Source organism: Chiloscyllium plagiosum, chromosome 6 (assembly GCF_004010195.1).
Source record: "Chiloscyllium plagiosum isolate BGI_BamShark_2017 chromosome 6, ASM401019v2, whole genome shotgun sequence".
Taxonomy (NCBI): Eukaryota; Metazoa; Chordata; class Chondrichthyes; order Orectolobiformes; family Hemiscylliidae; genus Chiloscyllium; species Chiloscyllium plagiosum.
Genome location: NC_057715.1, coordinates 47679180 through 47696841, shown reverse-complemented (window position 1 = coordinate 47696841; position 17662 = coordinate 47679180).

The window sequence follows — 17662 nt, the reverse complement described above, 5'->3', positions numbered from 1 at the left end:
GAAATCACAGGATTGGTGATTTAGGAAAAGCACTGGGAAGCCAAATGTAGGAAAACAGGATAAGCCAATGAATTTTGTTGGTGTGGTAACAAAGAGCACATTGGAAGCAAGAATGTACAAGCTGGTTGGAGGTTGGTTCAGGAGGAAGTGCCAGATCTTCTCCATTTTTGCTGCAGCAGCAGGATCAGTGAGAGTGAGGACCAGGGGGCCACCATGAAGGTAAATTAATCCTTGAAAAACTTATCTCATGAGATCAGTGGCCTGCATTTTTACAGAAGCAGCTGGAGTGGTGAGCGTGAGGAACTTGGGGCTACCGGGAAGGTAAGTAAATACTTAAGATAAATTATTAATGAATAGGCGGAGAGCACATTGAGCAGAAGTGGACACAGGATTGCTGAGTCAGTGAGGAAATATATTTGGACGGTTGCTTTATCCAAAACACGACTGATGTAATATCTTCCACCCATCTTCCTCCTCTAAACAAAAAAAAGGTTCTGTACGCCGATTTGGTAAGGTTACTAGATTTTTTTCAATAGTTCTTTGGGAATTCAGAACAGTGGGAATGGATGTTAGGGCAGTTGCATGCTCCTCCTGTAGAACATGGGAGGTAAGGGTCACCACTAGTGTTCCCACTGACTTCATCTGTGGGAAGAACACCAAACTCCAGCTCCTCAGAACTGCATTAGGGAACTGGAGCTGGAGTTGGATGAACTCCAGATCATTCGGGTGGCTGAGGGGGTAATTAAGAGGAGTTACAGGGAGTTACTCACACCTCACCAACAGGGAAAAAAAGTAGATGGGTTACAGTCAGGGGACTGAAAGGGAATGCAGAGATCCCCTGTGGCCATGGGGGTGTGGGTGGGGTGGGGAAGTCATAGCGGCCAGATCTCTGGCATTGAGCCTGGCTCTGTGGCTCAGAAGAGAAGGGGGTAGAATAGAAAAGCGCGAGTGGGAGAAGACCTAATAGAGGAACAGACAGGGAATTCTGTGTTTGCAAACAAGACTCTCGGGAGCTATGTTGCCTTCCAGGCACCAAAGTTGGGAGGTCTCTGATTGAGTCTGCAAGATTCAGAAAGGGGAGGGTGAGCAGCCAGAACTCCTGGTGCATATTGGCACCAATGACATAGTCAGGAAAAGGGATGAAGATCTAAAAAAATGATTTCAGGGAGTTAGGTTGGAAGCTAAAAAACAGGATGAGCAGCGTCGTAATCCCAGAGTTACTACCAGTGCCACGTGCTAGTGAGGCAAGGAACAAGGAGCGAGTGCAGTTAAACACGTGGCTACAAGGCTGGTGCAGGAGGGAGGGCTTCAGATACATAAATATTGGGACACCTTCTGGGAAAGGTGGGACCTGACATGAAGGACGGATTACACTTAGACTAGAGGAACACCAATGTCCTGGGCAGGAGATTTACTAGAATATTTTCGGAGTGTTTAAACTGGCTTGGCAGAGGGATAGGAACCAGAGCTACAGACCAAAGGGTAGTTGTTGAACGGGCAGAAATAGAATGCGGAGAGTCTGTCAGGAAGGACACACAGTTGATAGAGCAAAGTGATGAATTGAAGCAGACACATTTTAATCCAAGGAGTGTCAGGAAAAAGAGTGGTGAACTTCGAGCATGGATTAGTACTTCAAACTACGATGTTGTGGCCATAAGAGAGAGAGATTTCACAGGAGCAGGAATGGTTGCTGAATGTTCCAGAGTTTCAAAAAGAACAGGGAGGGGTGCAAAAGAGGAGGAGGAGTAGCATTGTTAATTAGAGAATGCATCAGAGCTGCAGAAAATAAAGTTATTGAGGAGGGGTTGTCTACTGAGTCAGTATGGGTAGAAGTCAGTAAAAGGAAAGGAGCAGTCACTTTATTAGGTGTTTTGTATAGACCTCCCAATAACAGCAGAGAGATGGAAGAACAGATTGAGTTTTGAGGAAGTAACAAAGAGGATTGATGAGAGCAGAGCGGTAGATGTGATCTATATGGACTTCATTAAGGCATTCGATAAGGTTAGCAAGGTTAGATCTCATGGAATACAGGGAGAACTAGCCATTTGGATACAGCACTGGCTCAAAGGTAGAAGACAGAGGGTGATGGTGGAGGGCTGTTTTTCAGACTGGAGGCCTGTGACCAGTGGAGTGCCACAATCATTGGTGCTGGGTCCTCTACTTGTTGTCATTTACTTAAATGATTGTGATGCGAGCATAAGAGGTACAGTTAGTAAGTTTGCAGATGACACCAAAATTGGAAGTGTAGTGGACAGCGAAGAGGGTTACCTCAGATTACAAGAGGATCTTAACCAGATAGGCCAATGGGCCAAGAAGTCGCAGATGGAGTTTAATTCAGATAAATGTGAGATGCTGCATTTTGGGAAAGCAAATCTTAGCAGGACTTATACACTTAATAGTAAAGTCCTAGGGAGTATTGCTAAACAAAGAGATCTTGGAGTGCAGATTCATAGCTCCTTGAAAGTGGAGTCGCAGGTAGATAGGATAGTGAAGAAGACATTTGATATGCTTTCCTTTATTGGTCAGAGTATTGAGTACAGGAGTTGGGAGGTCATGTTGTGGCTGTACAGGACATTGGTTAGGCCACTGTTGGAATATTGCGTGCAATTCTGGTTTCCTTCCTATCGGAAAGATACTGTGGAACATGAAATGATTCAGAACAGCTTTTACAAGGATGTTGCCAGGGTTGGAGGATTTAAGCTGCAGGGAGAGGCTGAACAGGCTGGGGCTGTTTTCCCTGGAATGTCGGAGGCTGATGGGTGACCTTATAGAGGTTTACAAAATTGAGGGGCATGGATAGGGTAAATAGGCAAAGTCTTTTCCCTGGAGTTGGGAGTCCAGAACTAGGGGAAAGATATAAAAGAGACCCAGGGGACAACTTTTTCCCACAGGGGGTATTATGTGTATGGAATGGGCTACCAGAGGAAGTGGTGGAGGCTGGTACAATTGCAACATTTAAGAGGCGTCTGGACGGGTGTATGAATAGGAAGGTTTTGGAGGGATATGGGCCGGGTGCTGGCAGGTGGGACTAGATTGGGTTGGGCTCTCTGGCCGGCATGGATGGGTTGGACCGAAGGGTCTGTTTCCATGCTGTACATCTCTATGACTCTATTGGACAGCAGATCTTGGAAAGTTGCAGATGTAACAAAGTTGTTGCTTTGGGTGACTTCAACTTCCGCAATATTGATTGGAATGTCCTTAGTGCAGATGGTCTGGATCCAGTTTTCTCGTGTGTCCAAAAGGGATTCCTGACTGGGGGGAGGCCATATTGGATTTGGTGCTCGACAACGAGCCAGGCCAGGTGTTAGATCTCTCGGTGGAAGAGCATTTTGGTGACACTGATCACAACTGCCTCACCTTTACCAAAGCTATGGGGAGGGACAGTGTCAGAGAAATTTACCCAATGAATTAGAGATCACAAAGCACAGTTCAAAGTGAAATTGACAGTTTATTAATACAGCGATATCGCAGAAGAGAAATTAACTAAGCTGAAGCAACACAGACAGTCTGTCCAGGTAGCCGAGAATTCTCCTCCTTGAGCTGAGGATGAAGCCAGGAAGAAGCTGAGAATAGGAAGCTTGTACAATAAGTTTATTTAAAATGGGGAAAGATACATGTATTTGGAAATGGAGTGATCTAGTTACAATGATAATAATTGAAAAACAGTTATCGGATGAATGTCCTGATTATCAATACAATGCAACATCCTGACAGTATCATTTGGATCAGGAGATTCCAGTCTTCTTTGCAGGTAGGTGAGAATGTCTCTTTTGAAACAGCAAGGTACTTCAATTGTCCTGTCCTGGAAGCGATTGTCCTTGGTGCCTATCCATCTGATCTGTTTTTCTGTGGCTTTGGTATTGCTGTGTTATGAGACTGCCCTCGGGGCTTTGGGACAGCTGTGTTGTTGTTAGTGTTTTGGGAAGTGCTGTCTGGTTTCACTTGTCAGCCTGTTTAGATTAGATTAGATTAGATTAGATTAGATTAGATTACTTACAGTGTGGAAACAGGCCCTTCGGCCCAGCAAGTCCACACCGACCCGCCGAAGCGTAACCCACCCAGACCCATTCTCTTACATTTACCCCTTCACCTATCACTACGGGCAATTTAGCATGGCCAATTCACCTAACCTGCACATTTTTTGGATTGTGGGAGGAAACCGGAGCACCCGGAGGAAACCCACGCAGACACGGGGAGAATGTGCAAACTCCACACAGAGAGTCGCCTGAGGCATTCTGGGTTTTTTGGTATAGTTTGGCCAAGTTTACTTTCCTACATTCTGTGTGGGCCTATTATGGGTAGGCAGGGTGGCAGATCTTTTCCCACAGATAGGAGCAGACAGTTTAGGAAGATATTTAACTGGGGAAGGGGACATTATACTGCTATTGGACAGGAGTGGCGGAGTACAAGTGTTCTACATGAAATGCACAACATATATGGTGGAGGCTGTTTAAGGAGCACTTGTTGTGAGTATTGGATAACTTTATCCCACTAAGACAGGCAAGGAACGGTAAGGTGAAGGAGCCTTGGATGACAAGAACAGAGGAGCTTCTTGTCAAAAGGAAGAAGGAAGCTTACTTAAGGTTGAGGAAGCAAGGATCTGGCACAACTTTAGAGAATTACAGGGTCGCTAGGAAAGAACTTAACAATGGACTGATGAAAGCTAGGAGGGGGCACAAAAAAGCCTTGGTGGGAAGGATTATGGAAAACCCAAAGGCATTCTACATGTACATGAGGAACAAGGTAGTGATCAGAGACAGTATAGGGCCGATCAGGGATAGTGGAGGGAAATTGTGCCTAGAGTCTGAAGAAGTAGGGGAGGCTCTAAATGAATGTTTTGTGACAGTATTCATGAGAGACAGACCTTGTTGACAGTAAGAACACTGTGGACCAGATTTATAGGTTTGAAAAGATTGAGATGAAGGGTGTGGATATGCTGGAAATTCTAGAAAACATCAAGATAGATATGTCCCAGTGTCAGACCAGATATATCCAAGCATACTCGGGAAGCAAGGAATGAGATTATTGCACCTCTGATGATGATCTATGCATCCTCACTCTCCACGGGAGTAGCTGCTGATTAGAGGGAGGCGAATGTTGTTCCTCTGTTCAGGAAAGGGAATAGTGAAATCCCTGGGAATTACAGATCAGTTAGTCTTAAGTCTGTGATACGCAAGGCACTGGAACTGATTCTGAGAGATGGGACTTATGACTATTTGGAAAAACATAGTTTGATTAAAGATAGTTAGAATGGTTTTGTGAGGGACAGGTCATGCCTCTCAAGTTGTGACGAGACAAATTCACGAAGGGAGAGCTGTGGGTGTGCTGTATATGGATTTCAGTAAGGCATTTGATAAGGTTCCCCATGGTAGGCACATTTAGAAAGTTAGGAGGTATGAGATACAGTGAAATTTGGCTGTCTGGATACAGAATTGGCTGACTGAAAGCAAGTGCTAGTGGATGGAAAGTATTCCACCTGGAGGTTGGTGGTGAATGCTGTCCCACAGGGATCTGTTCTTTGGCCTCTGCTCTTTGTAGTTTTTAAACATGACTTGGATGAAGAAGTGGAAGGGCATGTTAGTAAGTTTTCTGATGATACAAAGGTTGGTGATATTATAGATAGTGCCGAAGGCTGTTGCAGGCTACAACATGACATTGACAGGATGCAAAGCTGGGCTGAGAAGTGGCAGATGGAGTTCAACCTTGATAAATGCAAAGTGATTCATTTTGGAAGGTTGGATTTGAATGCTGAATACAGGGTTAAAGATAGGATTCTTGGCAGTGTAGAGAAACTGTGCGATCTTGGGTCCATGTACATAGATCCCTCAAAGTTGCCAACCAAGTTGGTAAGGTTGTTAAGAAGGCATATGGTGTTTTTACTTTCATTAACGGGCGGGGGGAAGGAATTGAGTTTAAGAGCTGCGAGGTTTTGCTGCAGTTGTATAAAACCTTGATTAGACCAAACTTAGAATATTGTGCCCAGTTCTAGTTGCCTCATTGGATGTAGATGCTTCAGAGACAGTGCAGAGAAGATTTACCAGGATGCTGCCTGAATTGGAGGGTATGTCTTATGAAGAGCGGTTGAGTGAGCTAGGGCTTTTCACATCAGAGAGAAGAAAGAAAAAAGGTGACTCGATAGAGATGTACAAGATAATGAGAGGCATAGACAGAGTAGATAGCCAGAGACCTTTCCCCAGGGCAGAAATGGCTGAGAGAGGGGTCATAATTTTTAGGTGATTGTGGAAAGTATAAGGGAGATGTCAGAGGTAGGTTTTTTACGCAGAGTGTGGTGGGTGCGTGGAATGCACTGCCAGCAGTGGTAGTAGAATCAGAGACATTAGGGACACTAAGCAACTGCTGGACAAACACATGGAGAGCAGTAAATTGAGGAATATATAGGTTACGTTGATCTTAGTTTAAGATTATATGCTCGGCACAACATTGTGGACCAAAGGACCTGTACAGTGCTATACTGTGTTCTGTGTGGTATGTTCCCAAATCATATACCTGAGGAGGTAAATTTTAGTCACATAGGCCAGGACCAGCAGGTATAGACGTTACAATATTAAGAGACGCAGGATGCTCTGAATCTTTGATGTTTATTATGAAGTTAAAGGTGTATACTCTACCTTTTTAAGAGAGAGTGAAAGCTGAAAAGCAGGTGAACACTGGTCGTGTGACGGACTAGCAGGCACAAAGTATATGGGACAATTTGAAGATATAACATTTGGGCTGTAACCTAAATACATGAGTTGTTTTAACAACAGTTCAAATTTAACAAATCAGTTACAATTATGCCCCAAGATACTAATACCCAATTGAATTTGAATTTTCCTGTTTTGATAGTATAAAACCAATGTGATGATCCAATGTTTAGGGTATAAAAAGCAGGCATTTTGGACAGTCAGGCAGAGAAAGAGCACCATCTGCCATTGTCAGACAGAGAGCCTGAAAACACTCTATCAAAGGTAACTTTTAGATATGAAAAATCTGTGCAATAGAAAACCGAAGATGTCCTAGAGAGGTCTACAAACAGAGGAAGATCAACATAGGATACGACAACTGCTGTCTGGTTTTGAAACTTGAGTTGCTGTAAATTTAATAGAGGCTTTATTGGTACAGTAAATTAGAGTCACAGAGTCATAAAGATGCACAGCACAGAAACAGACCCTTTGGTCCAACTCATCCATGCCAACCAGATATCCCACCACAATCTAGTCCCACCTACCAGCACCCAGCAAACCCTTAACCCTTCCTATTCATATACCCATCCAGATGCCTTTTAAATGCTGCAATTGTACTAGCCCCCACCACTTCCTCTGGCAGCTCATTCTATACACGTACTACCCTCTACATGAAAATGTTGCCCCTCAGGTGTCTTTTATATCTTTCCCTTCTCACCCTAAACCTATACCCTCTAGTTCTGGACTCCCTGACCCCAGGGAAAACACCATGTCTATTTACCCTATCCATGCCCGTCATGATTTTATAAACCTTAGCCTCCAACTCTCCAGGAAAAACAGCCGTAGCCTATTCAACCCCTCCCTACAGCTCAAATCCTCCAACCCTGGCAACATCCTTATTAATCTTCTCTGAACCCTTTCAAGTTTCACAAAATCCTTCCAATAAGAATTCCACGCAATATTCCAACAGTGGCCTAAATGTCCTGTGTAGGCACAACATGACCTCCCAACTCCTGTACTCAATACACTGACCAATAAAGACAAGCATACCAAATGCCGCCTTCACTATCCTATCTACCTGAGACTCCACTTTCAAGGAGATATGAACCTGCACTCCAAGGTCTCTGTTCAGCAACACTCCCTAGGGCCTTACCATTAAGTGTATAAGTCCTGCTAAGATTTGCTTTTCCAAAATGCAGCAGCTCTCATTTATCTAAATAAAACTCCATCTGCCACTCTTCAGCCCATTGGCCCATCTGATCAAGATCCCATTGTTATCTGAGGTAACCGTCTTCGCTGTCCACTACATCTCCAATTCTAGTGTCACCTGCAAACTTACTAACTGTACCTCTTATGCTCAGATCCAGGTCATTTATATAAATGATGAAAAGTAGTGGACCTAGCACTGAACCTTGTGGCACTCCACTGGTCACAGGCCTCCAATCTGAAAACAACCCTCCACTACCACCCTCTGTCTTCTACCTTTGAGCCAGTTCTGTATCCAAATGGCCAGTTCTCCCAGTCTCCCATGAGAAACCTTGTCAAATACCTGACTGAAATCCATATAGATCACGTCTAATTCTCTGCCCTCATCTATTCTCTTTGTTACTTCTTCAAAAAACTCAATCAAGTTTGTGAGACATGATTTCCTACATACAAAACTATGCTGACTATCCCTAATCAGGCCTTGCATTTCCAAATACATGTACATCCTGTCCCCCAGGATTCTCTCCAACAACTTGTCCACTACCGATGTCGGGCTCACTGGTCTATAGTTCCCTAGCTTGTCCTTAACACCTTTCTTAAACAGTGGCACCACATTAGCTAACCTCCAGGCTTCTGGCACCTCACCTATGACTATCGATGATACAAATATCCCAGCAATCATTTCCCTAGCTTCCCATAGAGTTTGAGGGTACACCTGATCAGGTCCTGGGGTTTTAGCCACTTTCAACCATATTAAGAATTCCAGCGCTTCCTCTGTAATCTGGATATTTTTCAAGATGTCACCATCTATTTCCCCATATTCTATATCTTCCATGTCCTTCTCCACAGTTAGAGTGGCACGGTGGTTCAGTGGTTAGCACTGCTGCCTCACAGCACCAGGGTCCCAAGGTTCAATTCCAGCCTCGGGCGACTGTCTGTGTGGAGTTTGCACATTCTCCTTGTGTGCGTGGGTTTCTTCCAGGTGCTCTGGTTTCCTCCCACAGTCTAAAGATATACAAGTCAGGTGAATTGGCCATGCTAAATAGTGTAAGGTGCAATAGTCAGAGGGGAATGGGACAGGGTGGGTTACTCTTCGGAGGGTTGGTGTGGACTTGTTGGGCTGAAGGGCCTATTTCCACACTGTAGGGAATCTAATCTAAACACTGATGCAAAATGCTCCTTTGTGGCCTGTAGCTCCACAAAGGCCACCTTGCTGATCTTTGAGGGGGCCCTATTCTCTTCCTAGTTACCTTTTTGTTTTTAATGTATTTGTAAAAACCCTTTGGATTCTCCTTAACTCCATTTACCAAAGCTATCTCTTGTCCCCTTTTTGCCCTGCTGATTTCCCTCTTAAGTATACTCCTATCGCCTTTCTACACTTTAAGGATTCACTCGATCTATTCTGTTTATACCTATACATATGTTTCGTTCTTTTTCTTAACCAAGTACTCAATTTCCCTAATCATCCGGCATTCCATACACCTACCAGCCTTTCCTTTCACCCTAACTGGAATATACTGTCCCTGGATTCTAGTTATCTCATTTCTGAAGGCTTCCCATTTCCAGCCATCACTTTACCAATGAACATCTGTTCTCAGTCAGCTTTTGTGAGTTCTTGCCTGATACCATCAAAATAAGCCTTTCTCCAATTTAGAACTTCAACTTTTAGCTCTGGTCTATCTTTTATAGAGTCGGAGGTAGATCATAAACTTTTAAGACAAGGGAGGCTTAGAGTTGTAAATAATTGCTGTTTCATGTTCACTTTAGAGTCAACAAAAAAATCAATTTTATTCTTTAAATAGTGGAATTTGGGTAGTTCTCTGTCACTCATACTTTAACAGATTAGGAGGTGAGGTGAGCTTTTCTGTATGTTTGGTTTAATTAGCAGAAGGTTTCATCGCTGTGTTGTAACATTATTGAAAGATGAGGAAATATGTACCACTGAAGGACTATTGCCAGAAAATGTGCGAGTAATGGGAATTCATGGTGAGACAAGAAGCACTCAAAAAAGAGTGAGGTTAGAGTATCTAGTGAAGAGTGAAGAGTAATCATGGTGGGATTACTGAACAAACTTTCAGCTCCAAGAACACAATCTGTCCTTGCTAACAATATAGCTGGTTCACAACGAGGAATGCTGACTACTGAAAAGCCAGTGAAAATACAAGCAACTGAACTATTAAAGGACATGTCCTGGGATTTTTCCTCACTGTGTGGTAACAAAGTCACAAAGTCAAACAGAAAAGATCAAAGAGTACAGATAAGAAAGTTGAAGTGGAATTAGCAAAGATCCTGTTTGATCAGATGGTGAAGACAAACCGGGAGCAGATAGATGGCAAAGCAGGAGGATGAAAATTTTAAGTGTTTGTATCAAAAGGCATACACAGAAAAAAAATTAGAATGTATCCCTGAATGTTATTATCTTTAAAATGATGTCTCATTAAGGAAATGAAGACAATTACATATTCAGGCAAATGAGAAATGGGCAGAAGTTCATCAAGTTATATCACCAGATGTTGTAAGTGGCACATGAATGACCAATAGGGGGTAATTTAGAGGTGTGAATAACTCAAGCTAAAACACAAAAACATTTTCACTGGTCTAGACGACACAAGGATGTAGTTGAATTTTGCCAGACATGTCATGCATATCAGTTAGTTAGAAAACCACAGGCAGTAATAAAATCTGCACATTTTAATACCTATTCCTGCATTTGAGGAATGTTTTACAAGAGTTTTAATTGATTGCATAGGACCTCTGCCTAAAACAAAAGGTGGGAATCAGTTTTTGTTAAAAATAATAGATGTGTCAACTAGATTTCCAGAGGGCATTCCATTAAACAATATCACAGCTAAAAGGATTGTAGAGGAATTAGATTAGATTTAGATTACTTTACAGTGTGGAAACAGGCCCTTCAGCCCAACAAGTCCACACCGACCCGCCAAAGCGCAAACCACCCATACCCCTACATTTACCCCTTACCTAACACTACGGACAATTTAGCATGGCCAATTCACCTGACCTGCACATCTTTGTGACTGTGGGAGGAAACCGGAGCACCCGGAGGAAACCCACACAGACACGGGAAGAATGTGCAAACTCCATACAGTCAGTCGCCTGAGGCGGGAACTGAACCCGGGTCTCTGGCGCCCGGGTCTCTGGCGCTGTGAGGCAGCAGTGCTAACCACTGTGCCACCGTGCCGCCCGTGCCGACCTCACCCATAGCAAAGGTGCCAAAGCCAAATGGTATCCAACGGTTGTGTGGACTATCACAAAGTCAATGCAGTTACAAAGACTGATGCATATCCAATTCTGCATTTGGAAGATTGCGTTGAAAAGATGGGACAAGCAACTTAAATTTCTGAGTTGAACTTGCTTAGAGGATCTGGCAGATACCTTTGTCCAAAAGAGTGAAGACTATTTCGGCTTTTGTAATGCCAAATGGACTGAATCAGTTTAAGATCATGCTGTCTGGTATGAAAAATGTGCCAGCTAAATTTCAGAGACAAACCAAAAGAGTGTTGCCAGATTACCCAATCATGTTATGTACTTGATGACCTTCCTGAGCCACGTTATTGGATATGGATAAATGGCCCCTACTGAACGGAAAATCAAAAGTAATTGGGGAGTTTCCCATACCATCGACAAAAGGAGCAATACTACGATTCCTGGGATTGAGTGGATTTTATCGAAAATTCGTGCCAAATTTTAGCACTGCTCCACTCACTGAATTGCTGGGCGGCACGGTGGCACAGCGGTTAGCATTGCTGCCTCACAGCGCCAGAGACCTGGGTTCAATTCCCGCCTCAGGCAACTGTCTGTGTGGAGTTTGCACATTCTCCCCGTGTCTGCGTGGGTTTCCTCCCACAGTCCAAAAAATGTACAGGTTAGGTGAATTGGCCATGCTAAATTGCCTGTAGTGTTAGGTGAAGGGGTAAATGCAGGGGAATGGGTGGGTTGCTCATCGGAGGGTCAGTGTGGACTTGTTGGGCCGAAGGGCCTGTTTCCACACTGTAAGTAATCTAATCTAAAAGGAAGAAGTTTCAGTGGACAGTGGACTGTCAGAAGGCATTTGTCAGCTTGAAAGCTGTTAACCACTGCCCTAGTGTTAGTCACTCCTAATTACACAAAGCCATTCAAGGTGGCTATTGTTGCAAGTGAAGTAGGTGTTGGTGCTGTGTTCTTACAGGAAGACAAGAAGAAGATCAAAGGACTTATTGAGTATTTCTCCAGGAAATTGAACATTCATCAACAGAAATGTTTGACAGTTGAGTAGGAGACTTTGAGCTTGGAGTTAGCGTTACAACATTTCAATGTTTATGTTGTCAGTAATATATCTAAGATAATCACATACATTGATCATAACCCACTAAAGTTTGTGGAAAAATTTAAGGACAAAAATTCTAGAGTATTTAGATGGTTCTTGTTGTTACAGCCATTCAGTTTGAAAATTGTGCAGGTGGCAGGACGAGAAAGCATGATTGCAGACGCATTATCAAGACTTGAATGAGAAATGGCAGCATTCGCTGGCGGTGGTAAATGGACTGAAACAGAATATAGAAGTGCATGTTTATAGTCTGTAATGTATATGGGTGTTGTAGTGTACTGACAGTGTGAGATTAAGGGATTTTAAAATGAAGACATCTTTGAATATTGATGGTGTTTCTTTAAGGGGGGAGAAGTGATGATGCTGCTCCTTTAACAAGGTTATATTGTCCTTGGATTTTTTATGAGAGGGGGCCGAAAACACAGAGAATCTGTGGAGGTCTGGTTTTCTGGGGTTTAGGGCCAATTTGATTATAGCTAACAGATTAGATTACCTACAGTGCAGAAATAGGTCCTTCAGCCCAACAAGTCCACACTGTCCCTCTGAAGAATAACCCACCCCTTACTAATGCATTATGGGCAATTTAGCATGGCCAATTCATCTGACCTGCACATTTTTGGACTGTGGGAGGAAACCCATGCAGACACAGGGAGAATGTGCAAACTCCACGTTGACAGTCACCCGAGGCTAGAATTGAACCCGGGTCCCTGGCATTGCCAGGCAGCAGTGCTAACCACTGAGGTACCGTGCCGCCCCAGAGGGTCTAGCCCAGTCCATTACAATTTGTGTGACACGTATGTGCTGTGAAAACTGTAATTAAGAATTGCCTCAGGCAAAAAGCTTTCAAGTTTAAACAAGTACACTTGTACAATGAAAGGGAATGGCCACTTCTCTGAGCTCAGCTTTTCTTTGGTTTGGGTTGTAGCAGTCTGCCTGTTCAGAGCAAGCAATCAGTCAGTTTCGAGGCTGCTGGTCAAAACAGCTACATGGAAGAAAGTGTTCCACACTCTGTCTCTCTCTCTGTCTCTCTCTCTCTCTGTCTCTCTCTCTGTCTCTCTCTCTCTCTCTCTCTCTCTCCGTCTCTCTCTCTCTGTCTCTCTCTCTCCGTCTCTCTCTCTCCGTCTCTCTCTCTCCGTCTCTCTCCCTATCTCTGTGACATCTGTTCTGTTAGACCCTCTGTTTGATTTTACCTTTTGTGCCAAGGGGTGTTTGAGGATTGTTGCGAGTATTTGGAACAGCATCATTAAGTTGGGATATTCTGTTTGGTTTTCAGAGAGGTAAGTTATTCTATGTTCTGTTCTCTTTTGTTTGGTGTTCCGTTTGGTAATCTTGCAAATAAATTCTGTTTTGTTTAAAACTAAATGGTTGGGCCAGCTGAGTCATTCCTGGAATATCCACATCCCACCTGCTTAAAACAATTTGAAAAGGTCCAGGCTACTTTCTTGAAATGTTTTAAGGGGGTCTAGCCCAGTCTATTACAATTTATGTGACACAGATGTTCCGTGAAAACTGTTATTAAGAATATTGCTAAATATGTGTGAGTATGAAAATGCTAATCCTCTGAGGGGTCCTCTTAATGTTGATCCAATTGGAGGCTGATAAGCAAATGATAGATCCAGTGAGGGAGAGGGGGTGGGAGCTAGGGGAAGGGGTGTGGGTATGTTGTTAAGTTGTGTAATTCTCGATCGGGAGGCAAGAAGTTGGAATTTGGTGGTCTATAACATCGCAAAATGGTGCTCTACTGTGCTCAGATTTAAAAATCATAGAAATATAGAATCCCTACAGTGTGGAAACAGGCCCTTCAGCCCAACAGGTCCACACCAACCCTCTGAAGAATAAGCCAACCAGACCCATTCCCCTGACTAATGCACCTAATCTACACATCCCTGAACACTATGCATGATTTAGCATAGCCAATTCACCTAACCTGTACGTTTTTGGACAATGGGAGGAAACTGGAGCACCTGAAGGAAGCCCACGCAGACACAGGGAAAATGTACAAACTCCACATAAACAGTCACCCAAGGCTGGAATCGAACCCAGGTCCCTGGCACTATGAGGCAGCAGTGCTAACCACAGAGCCACTGTGTCGCCCCTGGATGTCTGTGTACATGGATGTCTGTGAACAGCAGCTGTCAAGTTTGCAGGTGCACAGAGAACACCCGAACTGAAATGGATAGGCATGGTGACTGTGTGGAGTTTGCACATTCTCCCTGTGTCTGCGTGGGTTTCCTCTGGATGCTGTGGCTTCCTCCCACAGTCCAAAGATGTGCAGGTTAGGTGAACTGACCATGCAAAATTGCCCATTATGTTCAGGGATGTGTAAGTTAGGCTCATTAGTCAGAGAAAATATAGAGTAGTAGTGTAGAGGAATGGGTTGGGGTGGGTTAGTCTTCAGAGGGTCAGTGTGAATGTTCGGCCTGATGGCCAGCTTCCACAAGGCATGGATTCAATGAAACATTTATGTTGATAGGCAGTGCAGTTAGCAGGCCAAGCAGCAGTGATATCAAGCCAAGAGGGCGAACAGAGGATCATGGATGTGACATCACAGAATGATGTTATTTTTGACATTAATTCTGGTTTGGATTGATGGATTTTTATTGGCTTGTTTATTAATAATGGTCCTGTGGCCATAATCTGGCCTGAAATGGCTGACAAACAAGATATGTGCAGCTTGTCCTAACCTTTAAGTGGAACAGGGGTCCTTTTGAACAGAGCTCCTCCAAAGCCAGTAAAGAGGGCTTTGTGCAGCAACCATCCCAGACAGTTTTGATAACAACATGCCCATAAAACAGACATGCGAATACTCCCAGTTTCATTAATGGAAAAATAATTGTCGCAGTAAATGAATGAACATCAGGTGCCAGATACAGCCTATTCCCTCCTTTAAATAGCTACCAGAACATCAGATAAGTTATTTTGTACTAAATAGTTGTTTCTTTGAAATTAATTACTCACAATATTAAGCAATAGATTCTTGATAAAGATTCTTCAGAATCATAGGGATAGTGTTCAACATAAAAATAGATACATACAGCCAAAACATTTAGGCCTATATGTGAAAGTTAGATTGTTCACAGCTGATGAATCACAAAGTACTAAGAGTAGAAATAGATATATCTAACTTTATAACTAACTTCATAACAAAAACCAATATTACAAGTCTTATAACAATTAATTGAAACTGTCTTTTGTATTTTTACATGTGTAATTGGGACAGTGGGAAATATGAGGAGTAATTGAATAGAGTACAGAGAATAACAGAATTCAAGCTGGGGTAAATTTCAAGTAGTAGCGGAATGGGTCTGGGTGGATTACTCTTCAGAGGGTTGATGTGGACTTGTTGGGCCGAAGGGCCTATTTCCACACTGTAGAGATTCTATGATTCTATATAGAGGTTAATCCACCAGACAACAGCAGCATCACCTTTGTCAGCAGGCTTAGTTGCAAAGTCAGAGGTGGAGCACAGCTTGCAGTCAGCTCACAGGGAGATAGGTTGGAATGGGTGAGACAGCAGAGAAATTGAGGCTACCAATGTCACGTTGACAGTTCTTGGTGAACAGGTCAAATTCAGGTAAGCAGCCAGAGGAAGATATTGAAGGGAGGTAAAGGTCTTTGTGGGATGGGGAACAGACTCCTGTCCAAAGAATGGGGCACAGGCACAAAGGCAACAGAAAAATTGTTCAGGAATAGTGCACTAAATTCATTAAGATGAGGCAGAGGAATAAATCTGAGACCTTTGCTGAGGACAGAACATTCCTTGACTATGTATACTCACATCTTACTCCCTGTAAAGACTCTAATTCTCTCAGTTACTCCATCTCCGTTGCATCTGTTCTGATGATGGCAGCTTCAATAAGGGAGCCTCTGAAATATTCACCATCTTCCTCAACCAAGGATTCCCCAGCACCGTTGTTGACAGGATCCTTAGCCAGATCTGACCCTGCTCCTGCACTCCACTTCTCTTCCCAATAGTGATAGGGTCCCCCATACCCTCTCCTACTGTTCCACAAGCATCCACAGCTTTAGATGCCATTTCCACCATCTCCAACAGGATGCCATTACATAACACACATTCCCCTCCTCTCCCAGTCAGCCTTCCTCTAGAACCCTTTCATCCTGGATGCCCTGGTCCACTCCTTCTTTACTCCCAACAACTCTCCACAGTCCGATAGCACCTTCCCATGCAACAGCACAAGATATAACATTTGCTCATTTACTTCCTCCCTCCTCCGTATCCAACAGCTCAAACACACCTTCCAGTTGAAGCAGCTTCACTCAATCTAGTGTACTGCATTTGCTGCTCACAACATGGTCTCCTCTACACTGGGGAAATGAAACATAGACTGGGTAACCAGTTCACAGAACACTTACGTTCTGTCTGCCACCTCATCACACCACTTTGTTCCCTGGCCAACATCTCTGACACAGGCTTACTGTTGTGCTCTAGCAAAGCTCTGCGCAAGCTGGAAGAACAGCACCTCATTTTCCACTTGAAAACTCTACAGCCTTCTGTGCTTAATATCATGTTCAACAATTTGAAGCACCTTCTGCCAGGTCCTTAATCAACTCCCATACACCAGGTCTTGTTATCACATGGTCAGCTAATGCACTCTACCCATTGCTAGCCACTAATAGACCACATTAACAGACATCCATTCTCCCATGCTGACTGTTATCCAGTCTATTATCCAACTGCTCTGTCTCTTCGGCCTCTATCTCCACCTATCATTTACTCCTTACTCCCTCCACCCACCTTACCTTCTGCATTAACAAAACATTTTCCTTGCAACCAACAATTCTGAAGAAGGGCTGCTGTACTTGAAATGTTAACTGATTTCTCTTCACAGAAATTAGAGTTATGCAGCCTGGCTCATCACAAAAACAAGCCTTTCTTCCTTAGACTCCGTCTACACTTCTTGCTGCCTTGGGAAAGCAACCAACCAACATAATCAAAACCCCTCCCATGCTGTTTATACTCTCGTCTATCCTCTTCAATCGGGCAGACGATACAAATGTTTGAAAACATATACCATCAGATTTAAAAACAGATTTCTCCCTGTTGTTATCAGACTTCTAAATGGACATCTCATATTAGAGTTGATCTTTCTCTGCACCTTCTCTGTACCTGTATTACTATATTCTGCATTCTGTTCTATTACCCAGATGTTTTAAGTAAGGTATGATTTATCTGGTGAGTACTCAAAACAATGCTTTTCACTGTATTTCGGTCCATGTGACAATAATAAATTGAATCAATTAATGTTTGCGCAAGACCTTGCCTGAGCTGAGAACGATACTCGAGAATTTATACAGATTAAGGGTAAAACTTCAATTCTGGTCTCCTATGAAAAGTAGCTGGGTCAGTTGGTAGTGATTGTAGTAAAAGATTAGATTAGATTACATTACATTACAGTGTGGAAACAGGCCTTCGGCCCAACAAGTCCAC